The sequence below is a fragment of the Triticum aestivum genome, chromosome 3A (genome assembly GCF_018294505.1).
Source record: "Triticum aestivum cultivar Chinese Spring chromosome 3A, IWGSC CS RefSeq v2.1, whole genome shotgun sequence".
NCBI classification, from domain to species: domain Eukaryota; kingdom Viridiplantae; phylum Streptophyta; class Magnoliopsida; order Poales; family Poaceae; genus Triticum; species Triticum aestivum.
Window position 1 is genome coordinate 97,228,835 of NC_057800.1, and position 10,824 is coordinate 97,239,658.

Sequence of the window (10,824 nt, forward strand, 5' to 3'; positions counted from 1 at the left end):
AGTCTCCCCATTCTTTTCCGTCAATATTCTTACCTAGTGATTCTTAGGAAGATTCTAATGGAGCTTCAAGTTCATCATTCTTCGTTCTTTTCCTTCTCCGATGGTTCCAACTCAAGCCTTTCAGGGTTGATCGTATCCTTTTCCTCGTTTCAAATGCTTTTCCATGCCGTTGCACCTCTTAATTTATTTTTCACCTCTCGCTATTCATTTGTTTGGGACTGCTGAAGATATCTCAGAAGGCTCGTCTTTTCATTCAAGATGCGTTCAACCTATTTCGAGGTTGTTATCTCATTCAAGCCATTTATTCAACCGGTGCAATCTCTCTTTTCAAGCAATCCTTCAATGGTGTTTCTTTTGAGTGGGCCCTAACCCACAGGTCTTTTCCCAGGATCTTACCTAACTCTTCTAATCTTCCCGAAGTTACTCTCAAATTATTTTCCAAGTTTGATGTAAGTATGAACTCTCATCAGTCAAATGTCTTTCACCAAAATCTTTCAAATTCTTTCGTTGTTGATTCAACCTTTATATTCTTCATTATTCCGGAGTGTCTCAATGATTCATGGTGGTATTTCTCATCGTCATTCTCAGATTTTGAAGACCGAAGAAGAGTTTTTTCCTCCAAATCTTATCTGTTTCTCTCAAAGATTCGTGGTTCTAGCTTGTTGCCATCCTCTCATAATTGTTTTCGATTGTGAGAATTCTTTTCAACCATCCGGAGCAATTCAGGAGTCTTTTTTGTTTGATTCTTTGAAGGCCATCATTTCAGATTTATTCATTCTCATCTTTCAGCTCTCGTTCCCCAAATCTTACCGGTGCATCGCTCAAATATCCTCTATTGAGCTCGTGATCTATTCGTTCTCATGTATCTAAATTCCTTCAAGTATCTTCATTTGTTTTTCAATTCTTCCCGGTGAATTTGTGCTTTTGCTATTTTCATGTTCAACTCTTACAGTTGTTCTTCCAAGATTCTTCTTCCTTCGTTTATCATATCAATGCATTCGTGCTTTCCAAATTCTATCGGTGGATCGTTGAAGACCTTCTCAAGGTGCGCTATATCTATCTTCATCCTTGCTACGAGAATAAGTAGTGTGCCAAATCCGTTGCTTGTCATCAATTTAAATTCGTGAAGGATACGCATAACATAATTCGTATTCTTTCTTCATCCAAGCAATGGATTCATCTTCTAGAGTTTGTTCATGATGAATAAATTCTCGGTTTCAATTGTTTCATCTTTCCTTTCCGGAGTTCCAAGTTTTCCGTTTTGTCTCGCTGCGAAGCTTCATCTAATTCATTGCAAGGATTCACCTTGTGTTTTCAACTTCTCTTTCTTTTTATCATCATTTTGTTACCGGAGTTCTTCATGGAGGCTCTAAATGATGGTTCACCAAGGATTTAATCCCTTCTCGAAGTGTTAATCGAGATTCTTTTCAGAGGAGTTCAAGTATTCTTCATCTTGCATTCCAGAGTGCAATTCTTTCTACCTTATCTCTTGAGATGGTGTTATGTCATTCTTGTTAATTTCCCTTTGTGTTTCATGATTCACAAGTTGTCCGGAATGACACATTTTAAACCCATCATTTTTCAATTTGTTCTTGAGATCCTTTGCAACCAATCAATCTCTTCATTGGACTTATCTTGGGTTATATTCCACCTAATGCTTTCCCTAAGGATTGTTGCTATTAATGGTGCTTATAAATGATCCAAGTTCTCCATTTATCCTACCGGTGAGATAATTTTCTCATCTCCTTGTTCATATCAATCCAAATCCATTGTTTCCGTTAGTGGCAGAATTTCACCTCATAATTTTGGGATGTTTTCCATAAGCCCACATCAAGCTTATCCTTTTCGTTGTTGGTTTTCCAACAACTCTGTTCGATCCTTCTCCTAAAGATGCTTTTTCAAGCTCAGTTGAGGTAGAAGATGTTGTTTTCTTCTCCATTCTTTCATTCAAGTGATCTATCTTCTATTCTTGCTTCCGGAGACGTTGTGTTGTTGCTCTCTTCTCTCATCATCTCGAATGGTGAGGATCGTGTTCTTTTCGTGCTTATCCATTTAACCGGAGTGTTGTGTCCTCTGCTTCAAGGTCTTTTCATCTTATCAAGTCTTGCACCTCTTTTCAACCGGAGTGTTCTCCGAATTTGTTCTTCCCTGTTCCTCTTTCCTAATGGAGTGCTTTCAACTTCGGTCATCTCTGTTGTATTCTTTCTTTCAAGTTGTTCAACCTTCCAGGGTTCTTTGGTTTCACTCGTTTGTCAAAGAAGCAACTTAGTTTTACCTCTGCTCTTCCTGTTCCGTTTTCCCTTCGGTGCCATCCTAGATCTCGGGAGGAGATCCTCTCGTAGTGGTGGAGTGTTGTAACACCCCGGATACAATGTTCCATATTTGTAACTTCGACTCTTGCCTTTTTCGGAGGTGCGATACAATATGTCTTCGTGGTTGGGTTTGTTTTCATTTTTGATTTTGTCCATGACATGCATTTCATATCATGTCATCACGTGTATCGCCTTTGCATACGTGTTCGTCTCATGCATCCGAGCATTTTCCCCGTTGTCCATTTCTCAATCCGACACTCCCTCTTGCACCCGGCGCACCCCTTTTGCCTCTTTTCGTGAATGGGTGTTAAACATTCTCTTAATGTGCCGAGATTTGCCAAGCGGCCTTGGTACACCACCGGTAGACCGCCAGTCAAATTTTGTGCCAATTGGAGTCTGTTTCATACTCCAACAGTTAACCGGGGAATTGCAAAGGCCTCGTGCGTGTTGGAGCCCAACACCCCTCCAAAGTGGCCCAATAGCCCATCCAAACTCCCTCCATCCTCTCAGCCGTTCGATCACGATCGCGTGCCCGAAAACCGCACTCCATTTGGACTCTCCTAGCTTCCTATACCTACAAATATGTGCCTCCCCCCAAAATTTCGTGGTGCAAACCCTAGATCTTCCTCCTCCACGCGCTGGACATGTCCACTCCGCCACCGGACATGTTCGCCTCCGCCCCCTCGCCCAATTGCAGCGCACCACCTGTCGTCTCCGCCTCCCACCACCGCGATGCTGATATCTTTTGCATTTTTGCCATGCTGATATCTTTTGCATTTTTGCCATGCTTGTTTGAACCTGCTCTTGTGTGATTTAGCCGTAGCTCAGTGTTCATCTTTTGTCAAGCAGCTTGAGTAGATCACTGCCATGTGCCTTGCTGCTATGTTAGAGTGCAATAGCTTAGTTTCTTATTGCATTCTAGATGGCATCATGCTGTTAATCACAGAATTATGCCATTCTTGTTTTGCTTGCCATTTGCAAACCGTGCATCCGATTCCGGTGATCTTTATATCAATCTCGACCGAAATCAACTCATCTTTCCAGTGGAACACTTGGTTTGCCAAGTTGATGCCTTGAACAATATTTTCCTTCCGGAGCACGCGTATGCATTGCATATCATATCCCGCATATCATGCCATGTTTTGCATGATGTTGCTTGCGCATTGCCCCGTGCTTGATTGTGGGTTCCCTTGCTTGTGTTCTTGCCTTGGGTAGAACCGGGAGACGATTTCATGATCGAGGAACCCGTTGAGTATGCTTACGAGGATCAAGCTTTCCTCAACTCGGAGAACTTTGCAGGCAAGATGACCATACCCTCGAAATCACTTCTATCTTTGATTGCTAGTTGTTCGCTCTTTTGCTATGCCGCGATACCTACCACTTGCTATATCGTGCCTCCCATATTGCCATGTCAAGCCTCTAACCCACCTTTCCTAGCAAACCGTTGTTTGGCTATGTTACCGCTTTGCTCAGCCCCTCTTATAGCGTTGCTAGTTGCAGGTGAAGATGGAGTTTGTTCCATGTTGGAACATGGTTATTGTTGGGATATCACAATATCTCTTATTTAATTAATGCATCTATATACTTGGTAAAGGGTGGAAGGCTCGGCCTTATTACTGGTGTTTTGTTCCACTCTTGCCGCCCTAGTTTCCATCATACCGGTGTTATGTTCCTTGATTGTGCGTTCCTTACGCGGTTGGGTTATAATGACAGTTCGCTTTGAATAAAACTCCTCCAGCAAAGCCCAACCTTGGTTTTACCATTTGCCACCTAAGCCTTTTCCCTTGGGTTCTGCAGACTCAAGGGTCATCTTTATTTTAAACCCCCGGACCAGTGCTCCTCTGAGTGTTGGTCCAAACTAGAGCACCATGCAGGGTCGTCCCTTGGCAACTTGGGTTAATTGACTCGTGTACGCTTAGCTTATCCAGTGTGCCCTGAGAACGAGATATGTGCAGCTCCTATCGGGATTTGTTGGCCCAGCAGGTGGTCTTGCTGATCTTCTTTTACCATTGTCGAAATGTCTTGTAACCGGGACTCCGAGTCTGATCGGGTCTTCCTGGGAGAAGGAATATCCTTCGTTGACCGTGAGAGCTTGGGATGGGCTAAGTTGGGACACCCCTGCAGTGTTTTGAACTTTCGAAAGCCGTGCCCGCGGTTATTGGCAGATGGGAATTTGTTAATATCCGGTTGTAGAAAACTTGACACTTAAATTAATTAAAATACATCGACCACATGTGTAGCCGTGATGGTCTCTTTTCAGCGGAGTCCGGGAAGAGAACACGGTCTCGTGTTATGCTTGAACGTAAGTAGTTTCAGGATCACTTCTTGATCACTTCTAGTTCACGACCGTGCTTTGCTCCTCTTCTTGCTCTCATTTGGGTAAGTTAGCCACCATATATGCTAGTGCTTGCTGCAGCTCCACCTCACTACCTTTTCCTACCCATAAGCTTAAATAGTCTTAATCTCACGGGTGTGGGATTGCTGAGTCCTCGTGACTCACAGATTACTTCGAAAACCAGATGCAGGTGCCGATGATGCCATTGCAGGGGACACGACCGAACTCTAGTGGGAGTTCGACGAGGATTCGGGACGTTACTACGTTTCCTTTCCGGACGATCAGTAGAGGAGCCTAGTTGGGGCGATCGAGGATCTTTTGCATTAGGGGTTGTCTTTCTTTATTTGGTTCCGTAGTCGGAGCTTGATTGTATCTGGATGATGTAATGATATATTTATGTATTGTGTGAAGTGGTGATTGTAAGCCAACTCTTTATCCCTTTCTTATTCAGTACATGGGATGTGTAAAGATTACCCCTCTTGCGACATGCCTACTATGCGGTTATGCCTCTAAGTCGTGCTCCAACACGTGGGAGATATAGTCGCATCGTGGGTGTTACACAATACATGTCGTTTCCCCTACTGTCACTGGGATCGAGCACCGCAAGATTGAACCCAAAGCTAAGAACTTCTCCCATTGCAAGAAAGATCAATCTAGTAGGCCAAACCAAACTTATAATTCGAAGAGACTTGCAAAGATAAACCAATCGTACATAAAAGAATTCAAAGAAGAATCAAATATTGTTCATAGATAATCTGGACGATAAACCCACAATTCATCGGATCTCGACAAACACAACACAAAAGAAGATTACATCAAATAGATCTCTAAGAGAATCAAGGAGAACTTTGTATTGAGATCCAAATAGAGAGAAGAAGCCATCTAGCTACTAGCTATGGACCCGAAGGTCTGAAGTAAACTACTCACACATCACCAGAGAGGCCATGGAGTTGACGTAGAGGCCCTCCGTGATCAATGCCTCCTCCGCCGGAGCTCCGAAAAAGGCCCCAAGATGGGATCTCTCTGGTACAGAAGGTTGTGGCAGTGGAATTAGGTTTTCGTGGTGCTCCTGGATGTTTGCGAGGTACGTGGACTTATATAGGAGGAAGAAGTAGGTCGGTGGAGCAACGAGGGCCCCACGAGGGTGGAGGGCGCACCCAGGGGGTAGGCGCGCCCCTGCCTCGTGGCCTCCTCAATTGTTTCTTGACACCCACTCCAAGTCTCCTGGATCACGTTTGTTGAGAAAATCACGTTCCCGAAGGTTTCATTCCGTTTGGACTTAGTTTGATATTCCTTTTCTGCAAAACACTGAAATAGGCAAAAAAACAACAATTTGGGCTGGGCCTCCGGTTAATAGGTTAGTCCCAAAAATGATATAAAAGTGTAAAATAAAGCCCATTAACATCCAACACAGATAATATAATAGCATGGAGCAATCAAAAATTATAGATATGTTGAAGACGTATCGCTAACCATGGGTCGCAAGTGAATCAGGTCACAACGGTGGACGACGGCCCCAGCACGGCAGCCCCCTCTCACTAGGGGAAGCGCATTGGGGGCTGTGGGAAGGAGCTGGGAGCGAGGGCCCTCCCCGCATCGTATGGAGCAAGGCATCGCCCAGAGGTAGGTCCTCTGCCGGGGAGGCGCTGGCAAGCCTTCCCCCCGGCAGAGGGCCCGTGGTCGCTAAGGGTGCCGCTAGCGTCCCCTTTGCCCCTTGGTATCGTCCTGGTTTCCGAACGCCCCAACGGTGGTCGAGGGCGGCGCAAGGCAGGGCCCTCGCCTGGAGATATGAAGTAAGGCTCACGCCTGTGAAGGTCTCCGCTCGTGACACTCTCACATAATAATGAGTGGGGCTGTACACGCCCCGGAGTCTCTGGAGTGCCGCCCTCGGGCCTCGGGGGCTCCCACCCATGTCCTAGTGGAAGCACCATGGTCCGCGGTGGTGAGAAGACTCAAAGACAAGAAGACTAGCTAGGTGCCGGACGTGGCCATTTGCTTTTGACCTCTTTTCTGTAACTCAGACTCGCAACTTTTGATCTTGAATTTGAAGTTGCATTTCCATTGGCAATCATGGGGGGAATCCTTTTTCGTTCGTGTTGATTTCATGAGTTTCTGGATTCGTGTTTTGTTTGAGGTTCGCGTCCGCTACCTCCCCCCTTCTGAGCTCCTCCCAAGCGGCGGCTGGCAGCGGCGTACGCATGCTGCACGCACACCTTGCCGTCACTAGCGCTCACTTCTCGCGAGACCCTCTTGGGTGGACCGGCGGACCTCTCAGGGAACCAAAACCTCGCGAGCTCGTGAGGGGCTCCTCTCAGAAGGAATGCACGTTCACAACAGCCAAACCAGTTTGAAGCGTGGCTAAACCAAAGTAAGTTACGGCATCAAGCCTGCAAGGAGAGTCGCGAGCACCCAGAAGCACGCTTTAAGCCTAGCCTAAGGAATGAAGTAGTAGTCTATTTACATGAGGGGCTTCCCCTCTCCAAAATGCTCTTACATCATGAGGGGCCGTGCCCAAGCTTTTGTGTGCAGGTTCAAAATAAAGGAGCGCAGGCTCAGCTGGACATATCGCTCGCCTTACCCCCCGAATCGCTTCCGGACAGGCTACTGGCACCGTCGTTATCGCTGTCTACACCGCCATCAGCCGCGCCGCCATCAGCCACACCGCCATCAGTCACGTTGCCATCAACTACGTCGCCCTCATCCGCCGCGACCACCACCACGTCATCATCAGAAGCAAAGGCCCTAACCAGAGCTTCCACATTATCATTCACCCAGTGCGCGAGGTTGCCCCGGATGACCACGGGCACTAGGGCAATGGTGGCGGCAAAATCAAAGTCAGGATAAGTGTTCAGGGGATGGTTGAAGACGCGGGAGAATGCGCGCTCGAGAAGGCCTCGGCTATTTTCGTCCACAAGCTCGTGAGCCCTCTCAGCACGGCTCTCCAAGCGCGTAACAACATCAGTGAAGAAGCGAAGATAGCTGGCGTTATCCTCGGCATGGGGATGAGGGGCATGCTCATCGCAGATGGTACCAAGCGCCTGGTTGGCCTTCGTCCTGAGGTCCCGAAGCATGGGGGCATGCTTGTGCAGTAGTGTCTGCCGGCGAAGTGCCTCCTCCCTGCTTTGCTGCGCGAGGGACTCGGCGCTGGCAACCCGCTGCTGAAGGGAGAGCAGCTCGGCACAGGCGAAAGCCAGCTCGGCCTGCACCGAGATCAGGGCGGCTGCGGCGGCTTTCTCGCGCTGTTCCGCCTCAGCCAGACCTCACCTGAGGGCAGGGGTCCTGCCCACACCTTCAGATTCCACGAGCTTCAGCTTCAGGTCGTACCTGCCGGCGAGATCCGCGCGAGCCTCGGCCACCCTGCGGTCGACCTCCTCCTGGGCCCCGGCCTCGTGCGCACCAACAACACCCTCTGCTTGGGAGACTTGGTGCTCCCTCGTCTCCAACCGCTCGAGCTCAAGGTTGTGCTCCGTGGCCTCCAGCAACAGTGCTTCCTCACGCATCAAGATCTCCTTCTCGTCGGACAGGGCGCCCTTCATCGACGACAGGGCAACTCTGTGCGCCTCCACCTGCTGCTCCAGGGAGGTTCAAGGCCTGGAGCTCTCACCTGCGCTCCTCGGCGACTGCGCGGCGATTGTCCGCCTCGCTGGTCTCCTCCAAGGCCCGGGAAATGGCCTCTCACGAGGTTTCTAGGGATGCCTCGGCCTTCGCATCGGCATGCTCAAGCTGGATGCGCCCGAGGTTGATAGCCACCTTCAGGCGATGCCACTCCTCCACCACCCGGAGGCCTTCGGCTTCAAGGCGAGCGTCAACGTCCGCGAGTTCTCCACCGAGTCAGCTCATTGCGCCCATTGCCTCTAGAAAGAGCTCATGGCGGACGACACTCCGCTCGTGCCCAACCTTAAGCACGCAACCGGGTCCGTCCCCCGCAGCGGGGGTGGCCGACGGGATCCGAAGTGGCTCACCCCCCTTCGGCAGGGGGCTGGCGCCTCCCGGGTTGCTGACCAAGCTTCAGCAGGGGCCTGGCTGGCTTGAGGCCCACTACTCAAAGAAGAAGCCAGGATCGAAGTCATCCAGTCGCCATCCATAACCAGAGGAGGAGCTCTTGGCACACTTGCCGCGCCCCAGGCGAGGCCATGAAGGAGAGACGGCAAAGGCGCGAGCTCAAGGTGCCAAGCTAGCATGTTTGCCTCTCCAGTTGACCTCGCACCGGGTGCAGCATGCTGGCTTGGGGCGCTCAAGGCCAGCGGGGGATTCGAGGCAGGAGGAGGTTGCTTCCCCGGAGACTTCGCGGCCTTTGCAGAACGGACCCTGAGGAGTCACTGTCAGGAGGGGAAGCAGCACTCGAGAAATCACAAAGATAAGGTACTCACTCGTCTATGGCGATATACTTCCTCTGCTTCAACGGCCGGAAGGCATCACTGCTGCAGCTTGGAGACCCTTTCCTCTTGCAGAGTGCATCAAAGTCCAGACGGAGCCGGCAGAAGTGTTGGACATGGCAACCAGCGCGGGGCACAGTTGGTGAGGCTCCCGAGGAGACGACCTCGGGACTGCTGGGCTGAGGAGAGCCCTCGGGCACCGCCTCATGATGGCCCGCTGAGACCTCGGAAGCTTCGGCCTCAGGAGTAGCGGATTGCGTCGCCTCCTCATCTGTCACCCCAAGGCAAGAGTCACGGTCTCCAAGGGATGGCACCTCAGGAGCCTCAAGAGGCATCGATGCCTCAGCACCCGTGCCTCCAGCCTCCAGCGGTGCTCACCCCCTGCGCCCACTCTTGGGGCAAGTTCGGCACTGGCGGCAAGGAGGGGGACCACGAAAACAGGGTTCTCACGGGGCCCTTCAAGGCCAACAGGACGCAGCCCCCATTCATCAAAGGGGGACATCTGCCCCGCGAACTCCACCATGTTTGAGCAGCAGTACAAAAGACAGCCCTCCTGCGGCATGTCAGCTGGTGAGGGGTCGCCCGTCAAGACCTCGAGCACCATTCTTCGTGCCTCGAGCGAAAGCCCCGCTGACGGTGTCCGGGAGTAAGGGGTACTCACCACGTCGTCTCCCGACCAGCTGGATCGGGCTGAGGACCCCCATGGCGGTTCACTCATGGGCCACTTCGGGCAGCCCATGCCGCACACGAGGATGATTCCACAAGACTTGATGATCAAGACAAGGACTCCTCTCCACCAACGTATTCGACTAGGACTCTTGTTATCCTAAGCCTCCGGTACATTATATAAGCCGAGGCCAGGCTAGTCGCTAGATTATTATTACATTATTCATCATACCCTCAGGTTTTAGACCACAACATATGATCTCGAGGTAGATCAACTCTGTACTTGATACTCCATCAATATAAAAAAGAGCATGACGCAGGGTTTTACCTCCATCAAAAGGGCCCGAACCTACGTAAAACATCTTCTTCTTCTTTGTTCGTGTTACCATTGATCCGAGAATCCACATCTCGGGACCCCCTACCACAAGATCTGCAGGTTTTGACACCAACAATGGTGCTTTCATTTAGAGTTCCGCTGTGAGATCGACAAAGGATCAATGGCTCGCCTCAAGATCAACTGCGATGTCGGCGTCTTCGTCACCGGCTCGACTGGTTACCTTGGCTTGACAAAGGACTGTGCCCTGCCTCCAATCGTCATGTTTGGACGAGGGCCTTCATTAAATATCAACTCCGATCTCTATCATGATCATGGAGGAATCATCCTTGGAGCTCGGGAGCTCAACGTCAACATTGCTCTCGGGCGACTGTATTGTTCTTCCGGACAGCAAACTTGTATCCGCTGCCACCACCTCCTCGAGCATCACTTTGACGATTCCTTCGGTGAAATTGTGCGGAATTGAGTCTACAACAACCCTATAAAATTTCTTCGCATTCCAATGGAGCAATCTCCGCCGATCTCCGATATACCGGAGCCCTGTCGAGTCTGGACAAGAATTAGGACAAGTTTAGGGCGTGGTCTCCACAGCCTATCTCGGAGGTTATTTGGAAGATCCAACCGTTCATCTGCTGCGGAATTTCCATATCTACCACCTCTCAAAATTTCAGTTCGATCCGACCGTTCAAACTCCGGGAACCTTCCGATTAGTGCATCATTTTTCGGATTTGTTTTCTGCGTGAATACGAATCTGACCTGAGATCATCTCTCTTCATGAACAAGATATTGGACAGCCTTTTT